This window comes from Nyctereutes procyonoides, unplaced genomic scaffold, assembly GCF_905146905.1.
Source record: "Nyctereutes procyonoides isolate TBG_1078 unplaced genomic scaffold, NYPRO_anot_genome, whole genome shotgun sequence".
Taxonomy (NCBI): Eukaryota; Metazoa; Chordata; class Mammalia; order Carnivora; family Canidae; genus Nyctereutes; species Nyctereutes procyonoides.
Window position 1 is genome coordinate 18244720 of NW_026575051.1, and position 12738 is coordinate 18257457.

Genomic DNA, 12738 nt, shown 5'->3' on the forward strand with positions numbered 1-12738 from the left:
AGCCCTGTGGAGAACAGGGAAGATTTCAAAATTAGGCTGTGGGAAATTAGCGACGCACTACTTTAAGAACCTGTAGGGCAGCCCTAGTGGCTCAGGGGTTTAGCACCAACTTCGGCCCAGGGCATGATCCTGGAGACCTTGGATCAAGTCCCACATCGGGCTCCCTGCATGGAGCCTGCTTCTCCCTCTGCCTGTGTCTCTGCCTCTGTGTGTGTGTGTGTGTGTGTGTCTCATGAATAAATAAATACAATCTTTAAAAAAAATAAGAACCTGTAGAAATCTTCCTAGGCAGTGGCAAGGACCCAACTGCTTTGGAGACCATGGATTTATATGTGATGATTATTCTCCAGTAGTACTCAGAAAAATTAACCCTCCCAACAGAGAAACTAGAGAGGCAGTCAGTAGAAGCTATCTAGGAATGGATTGTTGGAATAATAAAGGAGAATGGAGTTGAGAAATTTGGCAAGCATTAGAAGCAACGGATCCTAACCCAAAAATAAAATGATACAAGACTGCAGAAAGCTGATCAAACAAAAAAAGTTTGAGATATTAACCACATAAAATATCAAGTATGATGAGACAGAAGAATTGAGATGGCTAGAAATATATGGCATGTGGTCAGAAAACTGGAAGTCTGTATTACATTTTCAGAAATAAAAGAGCTCCAAGACCTAAAAAGGTCCAATCACTGAGTTATTATTGCCAAATCCTATTCAGTGTCACTTTTTAAGAAGGACTCACTATTTAATTGTTCTTTTTGAAAACTTGATCCTACATGTCCAGGTTCTTCATAGATATAGAATAAGATAGTTATTTGCCACATTCTTTCCACTGTTGGATCCTAAACAAAGCTGTGCCTTCTTGGAAATCTGAGGGGAAACCTCATTCTTGCACAAAGTGTAGACATCATAGTCCAGAAAAGAGACTGGTTATTGGTTTCCAGCCTGGAGACCATGAATTTCTTCTGATATCTCAAAACCTGCTCTCCTGAGGCTGTTCTTATTCAAGTATAGCACTTCCTTTGTCTCTTTGCTAAATTAATTATTCCCCAATATCACTGACAACTCTGATGCTTAATTTCCTCTACACTAAAGGCAAAAATCTGGATAACATCCGGAGAATGTTCAGTGTCCATGTGGATGCTTCTACCTACATACTAGATAGACCCTCAATTACCTGTAAGACTACCAAATCTTGTGGGTCAAACAGCTGAGTTTATTAAATTTACTGTAGCCTAGGGAAACACTGTTTTTGGTAGTGTTTGGTAGAGTCCTAATTGCCTCCCAAAAGAAGGAAGTAATTGAAGAGCTTTTGTAAAATTTGGGGGCCTGGGGTCAAATGATTGAACATGGGTCTTTCCAGAGGTCACAGTTTGGACAGGGCAAAGTTTGTGACAAAATAGGCAAGGCTCAATGAGTTGATTGCTTTTAGTACATGTGAGAAACATATTGTCCTATGTAGATAGCAATTTTCCCAGAGAAGCCTGTGTTTGAACAAATTAGTGTACAAGAAAATCCTGAAGCAAAGAGTAACATTATTTATTGGTATGCAGTCTGATCTTTCTGGCTAAAAAAATTTAAGTGTGAACAGTTATGTTGACACAGAGGGTCTCGGTTTTCAGAGCTGACCAAAAGTGGAAAAGATCCTGCCTGAATAATTTCCTCAGGACAAAAATCATTCTTTGTGAGGAGTAAGAAATTACAGCATCAGATCTAACACATTGTTTAGTTCTTGAACATGAGGAAAACTGTTTCCATTTTTTGTAATCTGATCTCAAACTAAAATCATTAGAAATATAAGGACAACAGACTTGATATAACTCTTCTATATGACCCAAGACCATCAGCTTTTAGTCTCTCCCATGGAAGGAAAGAATATCCAAAGTGAAGTTCTCATAAGAATTCTTCTTCCTGTCCATCACAACCCCTTGGCTCCTTGGAATTTGCAGCTCTAATACTGGAAGATTCCTCAGCAAACCTGCCATTCTTCCTTCTTTTGATTCAAGTTCTTTGAAATCTGGCATGAATTAGCTCTCTAACCATCCCCTTCCCTAGAGCCATTTCTGTTACTCTTTCTTTTCTCTTTCCTCAATTGGTAGGAGATATTTGCCTCCTCCTTTGCACTCAACAGCCACATTTCTAAAAGTATTTCATCCTCTTGGCTTTCATAATGGAAATGTTAAATTTTCCACAGAGGATGTGCCCTGGAGGGGAGTTTTGCTTACACCCTAGAATGGATGTCAGTTAATATTTAGACACAATTAATTAACGGTAAACCCTAAGGCAAGCTTTGCTGTTAGGAAAATCAGACCATATCCCCTATCGAATGAAGGACTGCTTCCCTGACCAAGTCAGCAGATGTTCTATTATCAGCAAAGACTGACATCACATGGTTGGTGGATGGGGACATAGATTAATTAAGAATATTTAAAATGTATGGCTGAAATAGAATCATACTTTCTTAAGCTAAGTTGCCAAGGTGTCCCCTTCTCCTGAGTTTCTCTTCTACCACCTTTCTCCTCCTTTCTACCACATTCCAGATTCCAGTTCCAGATGCTTTTATAAGTTTCAAGATTTCTAAAAAGATCTTTGAGTCACAGTGGGATCTTCTCAGATCTTTTTCACATAATTCTGCCTAGAGTGATTTGAAGATTTAATTGCCACCATATTCATTGAGAATTTTTTAAGATACTCAATTTCATGTTTTTGCCTCAGGACATATGTGGTCGAAAATAATGACTGAAGGTTTAATCTTCACAGTATAAATACATGAAAGCATGTATGAGATAGAATAAACTATTTACAGTGTAGTGAATACTGGAATTTACTCAACCCAAGAATATTCAGTTCTTCATTTTGGAGTAATCCATGAAATGTGTTTATCTTCTAATTTATTTAATATCTTATGAGTGCCTATTGTGTTCTAGTATATTTATGAAAAATAAATTTAGAAAGGACCAATTGGTAGGGACACATGCAGAGTGTGTGTGTTGGGATGGGAACACTTCTTCCCCATCCAGATGTGGAGGGAGCTCACATCTGACCTAATCTACACTTTTAATTCACTCATGTCCAGCATGAGAAGACAACATGGGTGGGCATAACCACCACCTTTCTGATCTCTGTACCTTTTCAGTATTAGTATTTGCTGGAAGTTCTTTCTCATACTGTATCACACCTAGCAGAGTTGGCACATGGCAGTGTTTGCTTTTTCTAGTATGTTTTTACAAAAAAAGTAATTGTCTAACTTTGGAGTTAGGTATCAGGGACCCCATCCACGTACTGCCCATTGTAAGCTTTATCAAAATAAATATATTTTATATTCCATTCATCTTATTGTTTGATCTTAATTGGTTCAAAATTCAGGTGGGAAGAAGGATACAATTTAACTAAATCAACACACCTCAATAAAGTGGAGAAATAACTATGGTTAAGGTTTAAGTTTCAAAGCATTTAAAAGCAACATAAAAAAGAAAGCAAGTAGTTCTAACTGAAGCAGTTACTGAAAGAGAAAATCAAGGAATATTTGTTTAGATTATAAACTCAAGGACAACAGGGGTCTTGTCTGTCTGGGTTTATACTGTTTTCCCAGAATATAGCCATAGAGAATGAACTCATGAAGAAGGTCAAGAGTTCCAGGAGCAGGACGAGAAATACAGAATAGACAAGAAGAGAGAGATGGGAGTCTGGAGACACAGGAGTAAAACTGGTAAGCCGGCAGGGATAAGAAATATACATTTCTCGAAGACTGAATATACCAAAATGTTCACTTGTCAAAGCTTTCTATCAAAATGAAAGCATAAAGTCTATTTAATCCACAAAACCACAAAATGTACTCACCCTGTTATCGTATTTTTTTTCCTCACAGTAGCGGAGGACATCTCTGTTATTTAAATATTTAAGTGAAACAACTGTGATAAAGAATAAGACTATATGTATGTTGTAGGATAAAAAGCAAGTCAAGGATTTTGTTATTCTCATCTGTTAGGATACCTTCTGAATGTGGCTGAAATTCCTAAAGAGCATTCCTGGCACTCAACCAATTGTTTTAATGAACTATAAACTTGAATCTATAATATTTATATTGATATAACCACTAACAGGTGTGATTAGAATCAGGTTTGATGCCAAACTTTGTAGCTATTTTATTAAAGATACAGTCATACTTCATTTTATGGCACTTTACTGCACTTCGCAGATACTGTTTTCTACAAATTGAGGGTTTATGGCAACCCCGCATCCAACAAATCTATTGGCGCCATTTTTCCAACAGCATTTGGTCGTTTCGTATCTGTGTCATTTTTTAGTAATTCTTATAATATTTCAAGCTTTGTCATTATTATTATTATATATTATGGTGATCTTTGATTAGTGGGAACAATTCACTGAAAGCTAGGATAGCAAGTATCTTTTAATAATATTTTTAAATTAAGATATGTACTTTTTTTAAAGACATAACACTGTTACACACCTTAACAGTCTACTGTATGGAATAAACACAACTTTTAAGTGCATTGGGAAACCCAAAAAATGCATATGACTCATTTCATTGTGATATTTACTCTCTTGCAGTGATCTGGAACCAAACCCGCAGTATCTCCAAGATATGCTTAAATTAGCATTCTTTCCAGATGCATTTCCTCATCTGTCTTCATTTCAGAATGCAGTGGCTATCTGTCATGCCCCTGTTCCTCTTATTTTCACAATCAGTAAACCACTCAGCTAAGGAACTGCCCACTGAAAAGCCTACCAAGTTAGGGTACAACATGGCACTCCCTGAAATAATAGCAAGTCCTGTTTTATCCTAGAGTTATAGGCAACAAGGCTTTGAAATTATGACCATCAAAAACTTTTTGTTTGTTGCCCTTTTTTAAAAAAAAAAATGTTTTTTGTTGCGTGTGTGTGTGTGCTTTTTTTTCAAAGAATAAGAAATGAACTCTCTGAAGAACAAAGAAAGCAGCAACTCCAGATGTATTTTAAGCCTAAGGAAAGTTAGAAGCCAGAAGAGAATATGAGTGGCAGGACATATACAGTCGACCTTTAAAGGTTTGATTTCTGTTTTAAGTTCTGCAAACGCCCCCGGCTTTCCCCCACATAAAATAAAAAAAACGACTTATGTTCAAATGTGGCCTTCGCCCTTCACCCTAACACCAAACACCATGAGGAAAAAAATTAGGGGTGGGAAGGCAACATGTCTATAAAGATATGAATATCCATCCCACTGTACCAGCTGAATCAAAGATGAAGCTCTGAGATTTGTGCTTCGTGGAGAATCACGATGTAGTGTGATGATTCTTAAGCATGGGGGTCACACTCAGAAAGTGTTTTGCAGCAGAGCTAGTGAAGAACCTGCTACCCTATTTCCTCCTTGGACCATCCTTCCTGAATCACCTACCAAGAGTCTGCATTTGACCCTAGATGTGAGTCCCTGCAAGGCAAAATCACTTTGATCTGTGATCTTTGCTTCATCTGAAGTTTAGGTTATCAGATCATTAACACTCTGGCTATGTGCACACCAGCATTATTAAGCAATGCAGAATGGAAGAAGTTATCTGGCAAATCTGTGCTCCCATGCTACCCCCCCCCCAAAAAAAGTCCATGAGACAAATCTACTTTAGCTTAAAATATTTAGAAAATGAAGAAAAAATGACCTTGTTATTAGCTGAAAAGTATAGATAATTGATTCCATTTTCTATTTTACTTTGGAATGGACTAAGTTTTATTCTCTGCTCAGTTACAATTTAGTTCATTACTATTAAAGACCATTAAGAGAGTGGTTCAGAACAGTTTCTGCCAAGTTCAATATACATTTTTGCTAATGGTCATTGCAGTGAGAACAGTTTAGGAAAGTAGGAATGAGCGTGGATTCTAACTTACAATTCAAAATCCTGATATAGAATATTTTGAAATCTATTAAAATTATGAGATTCAGACAGTCCCATGGGCTTATGTACTTGATAGTTACTTTTTAAACAATGAGAAAGACAATACATATAGAAAAAAATAGTAAAAGCCTGTATATGTGATGCATGCATTAATCATACAATACAAATGATCAATGAACATATGTTTAAACTCACTAGTAAAATTTAAATTATCAAATTAAAATGAGATGTACTAGCACAATTTACCAGATTGGCAAAGATGAATAAAATAAAGAAAGAAAAAGGATAATACCATGGCTTCTTGGGCTTCCCCATTCAACTATTCAAAGTGAAAACACCTATGACCTTTCTTAAAGGCAATCAGCAAGCTACAGAGGAAGTTTTAACAATGTGCACATTCTTTGTCCCTGCAATAGCACTTCCAAGGTTTAGTCCCAATAACATACTAAGGATGGATACAAGCTTCCACCCTTAACTTCAGATATATTATCTTATTTCTTTACATTATTACAAAATTTGGAAATGAGTGCTATATCCAAAAATAAGAATTGGTTAAGTAGCTTGTGTTAAACCCGCAAACAGAACACTAGGCAACCATGAAAAATGATATATCTGTCTTATGTAAATATAAATGTATTGATATATAATGAAGATATTTATCACACTTATCACACAACAAATTGGAATAACATGGAATCTTATTATAGGTATTTATTTATTTAAGAGAGAGAGAGAGAAAGAGGGAAGAAAGTGCATGCTAATGGGGAAAGAGGGAGGGGAGCTTGAGATGAAGAGAGAAAATCTCAAGCAGATTCTACATTGAGTCTGGAGCCTGGCATGGGGCTCAGTCTTATGGCCCTAAGAACATGACCTGAGCCAAAACCAAGAGTTTAGATGCTTCACCGACTGAGCCACCCAGGTGCCCCGGCACAAAGTCGTTTTATAAAAGAAAGCATAAAAATAGTCTCTTCCGTGTTTTTTAAAAGGGTATATATCCCCCAAATGTTAACATAGGTTGCTTTATGTTGTAGAATTTTACATATTTTTAGTTTTTGACAACTAAAATGCATATTTTTTTTTCTTAATTTACACTGAACAGATAAAGGGAAGTGGAGATATATAGGTAATCTACAGCAAGGAGCAGAGAAATAAGATTGTGAGCCCCATATCATTAAGTACAGAGATATTTGGTTAAAACTATGTGAATATAACTCCAAATAACTTAATGAAAATACAAAATGGGGGATCCCTGGGAGGCGCAGCGGTTTGGCGCCTGCCTTTGGCCCAGGGCGTGATCCTGGAGACCCGGGATCGAATCCCACGTCGGGCTCCCGGTGCACGGAGCCTGCTTCTCCCTCTGCCTGTGTCTCTGCCTCTCTCTCTCTCTATCTCTGTGTCTGTCATGAATAAATAAATAAAATCTTAAAAAAAAAAGAAAATACAAAATGAAGGCATTCTCTGTTGGTTGCATATTTTGGTCTTCAATATATAATTTAGAAAGTTTTTCACTTATTGGAATTCCTTAGTCAAAATATGACTGATTGGGAGTTTGGCCTTATCTCTCAGAAATAAGAGCTCCAATCTCCTCACAGGTATATCGGATTGTAATGCTATCCTACACTGCACAGTTCTTCAGTAGTTGTTTATAAACATTAATGGAATTCCATTTACTTTCCTAAATAAAAGATGTCATATAAATTCATAAAGATGGTAATGACATGCTGTTATAAAAGAAAAACATGTTTTTATTTATAATTCTCTTTCCCAGTGGTATTTTCTGTACTCCAAGCAGAAGTGGAGGTTTTGCCTGAATTATCAGGATATTGCCACACTTCCGATTTTTGTTTTGCTAGGAAATATCTGACATATGGGGCTTGCCCAAGGTTGTTTAAAAATGAAGGAAATGCCATGAGGGGAATACAGACATTCTGACTAATTCAAATGTACCTCTCATTATTTATTCATTCATTCATCCATCCATGCCAACCCAGTTGTAAGATCCATTCCTCCCCTACTGGGATCTTCTCTTCTTCCTCTGACACCATTTCACAGGCCTATTTCACTACTGTCCTCCACTTTATTCCCACCTCAGAGCTGATATGTCTTTAATTTCATAAGATCTTTTGTTCTCAAATAAATAGATTTTAAATCATATACTAACTCCCCTAGTTGACAGTGGCCACATGAAAAGATTTGTTAAGAAGGATTCTGGGGACTCCTGGGTAGCTCAGCAGTTGAGGGTCTGCCTTTGGCTCAGGGCATGATCCTGGAGTTCTGGGATCAAGTCCCACATCGGGCTCTCCGCGGGGAGCCTGATTCTCCCTCTGCCAATATCTCTGCCTCTCTCTCTCTCTCTCTGCTTCTCATGAATAAATAAATAAAATCTTAAAAAAAAAAAAAAAGAAAGAAAGATTCTGAAGAAAAAAAGCAAAAGGACTCTGACTGTACCCCCAATTTATTTAGAAAAACTTCCATGACTGGTTAGTAATGTCTGCCATTTGTAAAATTGAGGGGGAGAGATGGAGATAATCACATGAAATTTTCATTTTCAAGGGGCACATTTCTAGTTTGAGTCTTCACTCCCCTCTGCCCCTTGCTAATGTTGTGGACACAGCTACCCTGCAATTTGGTGCTTTGAGGGTTGCCCCATCAGTGTTCTGAGCCTGAAACATTAATCTACATAGAAGCTTGGTGGGAGCCATCATGTAGCCCCTGATTCTTTCTGATTAGGAGAAACCTTTCCCCTCTTCTGGGTACTCAACCTAATACAACTCAGTGCAAGTGAATGTCATATGGCATAAGTCCATGGGTCATATAGTAGCCCGCCAGCCCTATCAATCTAACTGCCTCCAGAGAAGAGAACCAGGTCTTTGCCAGCAGCTTCAGAGTCCCAAATACAGTCCAGCCCCCTGAGTGGCTATCAGAGGGACCTGTTAGCCACACTACAGACACTGATCTTGCTGAATTTCTTCTTTCTCTTGGTAGCATACTCTACTGACTAGTGCCTTGAGTGTTGAGTTCTCCGCACGGACTCTGAAGCCTACATGAGGTGGTGGGTGGATGCCTATGGGTTCTTATTGCTAACGGTTGTCTGTGTTCTGATCTTTGCTCACCTCCAGTGGCGAGAGTCCTCACTTGGGGTTGGTACTTGGATTTCCTGCTCAATACCTACTAAAATAAATTATCAATCTTTCTTTCATTTTTTAAACCTACAGTAAAGTCAGCCCTGGCAACTTTCAACAGGACAAAACAACCCCTTCCTAATAGTTTACTGTATTTCCATTCTCTCCTTAAGACTTGATTCTCCATTCTATTATATACGGAGCATCAGCCAAGTTTCCAACTTGGCACTTGGACTCCTTGAAAAATCACTTGAGAATCTGAATGAACAGTGAAAAGCCTATAGCCAACCACACTCCAGCACTCACTGGGAGACTTCCCCTGGGATTTACATAGAAAGCGAGGCCCTTCAGGCTAATTGTATCTCTGGCTCTATTGAAGAAAACAATACTTCCTAAACATTTAGGGGGTAATGAATGACAATGTGTCCCATGTTTTTTTTCTCTTCTGTTTCCTTTTTTCCTTCCTCTTCTTGCCCCCTGCTATATTTGAAATGTAACTTAAATAATAATACCAGGCAGAAACTCACCCCAGGAAGCTAACTAAACTCCTGTCTTAAAGTACTTGAATACAAATAAACACAAAACAGGAATTAAATGCCACTGAAGACTGTTAACCATCTGAACTGAGTAAGATTTTAAGCAATTGCATAATATTGCCTCCAGCAACAAACCTACCTAATCATATGAGTCCACACTACTTCAGCACAAATATACACATTGCAAGACAAAGCCACATTCAGCCTGGAACCAAAAGCAGTATGATGCATCCTGAAAAATATTCATCCTAATATACAAGGAAAGAGCAAAAGGAATAAGTTGCATAAAAAAACTATCTACCCAAAGGTTTCTTGGCAAATAAACAAAACAGGGCTAATGTACTGCAAACAGTTGTATTCCCCACCAAGGGGAAAAAAAGTCTAAATTTTGCATTCACCATTGGAAAAAAAAATTTAAATATTGATTAAAATGTTAGGCATAAGTGATAGTGTGCATTAGGCTCTTAGAACAATCCTTGTATATGGTAAGCACCATATGATTTTGCTATTATTATTACATTATCCCCATTATTAATTCAGAAGTCCCTGTGACTATTCCATCACCTGGACCCAAATTTATTTAGGTCAGAAAAGCTGAGTATAAAAATATACAATAAATGTTTGCTGTGACAGCAAGCATCTCACTTTGCATCTCCAGATCTCATTTGTATTTGATTGATTGATTGATTGATTGATTGATTTGAGAGATGGAGAGAGAGCACACAAGCCAGGGGGAGGGTAGGGGGAGAAGGAGAAGCAGGCTCTGTGCTGAGCAGAGAGCCCCAGGTGGGACTCTCTCCCAGGACCCTAGGATCACAACCTGAGCCAAAGGCAGACACTTAACCAACTGAGGCCACCCAGGCGCCTTTCCAAAAATCTTATTTGTACTTCTCTTTAGAAAGGGAAGCCTGTGCTCCATGACTAAGCCACCCTACATAGATTACCTGCTCTGCCTGTGGGGAGGGACAATTGAGTAAAGGATCTTGAAAAGGTTATGAATGCTCTTGCCTCACAAGTACACAAGATTGTGAAGTGAAGGGGAAGAAGGCTTCTGCCTCCAAGGTAAAACAAACAACAAACAAACCAAAACCCTTTCCCTTGGGATGCCTGGGTAGTGCTTGAGCATCTGCCTTTGGCTCAGGGCATGATCCCGGGGTCCTGAGATCGAGTCGTACATCAGGCTCCCTGTGGGGAGCCTGCTTCTCCCTCTGCCTGTGTCTCTGCCTCTCTCATGAATAAATAAAATCTTTTTTAAAAAATAAATAAATAAAAAACCCTCTCCCTAAAACAAAAACACTTTCCAAATATTTTAGCACCATATTTCTCCTGTCGCTTGTGACAATGAATTGCTTTGTCCAAAAAGGCCACTACGCTAAGATCACCACAGAGACCTCTTATCATGAAGAAGTTTCTAAGATAAATCTTTAGTTCTGTGAAATGGGTCATGAGAATGGGGACACCAGCCACATATATTCTTCTAGAAAAGTCAATTGAAGTCTGAATCACAGTGAGATGCCCTCAATGGAGAGCCCTAACCAGCCTGGAAAAGATGGGCACTGGACAGAGACAGATGGTAGCAGTAAGGGGAATTACTGCTCATTGGCAGTTTTTTTTTTACTTAACCATTCTCCCCAAGTCTGACCTTCCTAGTAATTTTAATTCCTGACTCAAGTTCTCAAGGAGAGTATGAGCATAAACCCCAGTTTGCCCAGGTCAGTGTCAGTTTACTTATTTTGTATCAATATTATTATTGTATTACTATTGTATTACTATTTTTCTCTCTAAAAAGTGCCCAGTTTGGATAATCAGTCATATGGTCATCCCAGATATAAGCAGTGTTGAAAAAGAAAAAAAATGGATGATGACATTATGCTTCCCTTTTTTCAACAGAGAAGTTGAATTGGAGCACTCAGTGCTCCAATCTATACCTTCCATCCTCCTTACTCTATTTCTGATGACTTATTCCCTTACAACTATAGAAAAAAAAAAGCAGAAATAGCTGAACAATGAGGTAACTTCCTATAAAGGTTAGAAAATAGAAACTCAAGATTGTTTCATCTTTCTTTTTTAAGATTTTATTTATTTATTCATGAGAGACACACAGAGAGAGGAAGAGACATAGGCAGAGGGAGAAGCAGACTCCCTGTGAGGAGCTTGATGCAGGACTCTACCCCTGCATCAAGGGGACCCCCCCGATCACGACCCTGGGATCATGACCTCAGCCAAAGGCTGCTGCTCAACCACTGAGCCACCTAGGTACCCCCAAGACTGTTTCATCTTTCCCTGGACTATACTATCCAATGCCTACATAAATCTGAAGTGAATAAAAGGGGATTTGTAAGCCACTAACTTGAACTCAAGGTTTATATGCACACCATCACCCCACTGGGGAGTCAGAACAACTTAAGAGAGACAATTTCCTCTACACAGGACCATGTTCCTTCAGTCCTTGATAATCTCCTTTCAATACATGAAAGACTTTGTCATAGTAATTCTTGAGTTCCAAATGTAATGAACTGCTTAAATTACCAACAGGGAATTTCTACATAGTACCAAGATCCAGAAAGCTTCCTAAATATGACCGCCAAATTGATTCTGAAACTTTTTGGTTAAATGTATCATTCATACAAAAACTTTCCAATCATCAGTATTTGCTTTCATGATTTCAGCATTGTAAGAATAGCGTGTATATGTCCAACATGCCACGTTGTTAAATTTTTTAAAAATTCTGGGCCTCAGGCAACCCCGGTGGCTCAGCGGTTTAGCGCCACCTTCAGCCCAGGGCCTGATCCTGGAGACCCAGGATGGAGTCCCACATTGGGCGCCTTGCATGGAGCCTGCTTCTCCCTCTGCCTGTGTCTCTGCCTATCTTTCTCTCTCTCTCTCTCTCTCTCTCTCTCTCTCTCTCTCTCTCTCTCTTTGTGTCTCTCATGAATAAATAAATAAAATCTTAAAAAAAAATTCTGGGCCTCTGTTTTACCAAATCTTTTTCAGTATCATTAGGCACTGAAATTCCTCCCAATGGACTTTGTAACAGGAGAGAATTAATAAACCTTTGAAGGTGCCTAGATAAAAAGGAATATGGAAGAAAATTCACATTTATTGGACTGTACAATCTACCAAGTGCACTGAGTTAAATGTTTTTCTTTGGTTTATCTTGTTAATCCTTGTGAGAGTCTGGCAAGATCATTTTCCA

General features: G+C 38.4%; 1 pseudogene; it reads left to right on the top strand.

The window, feature by feature from the left end:
- Positions 1 to 12738, top strand: part of LOC129512865 (ornithine decarboxylase-like) — a 31424-nt pseudogene that overhangs the window by 791 nt on the left and 17895 nt on the right.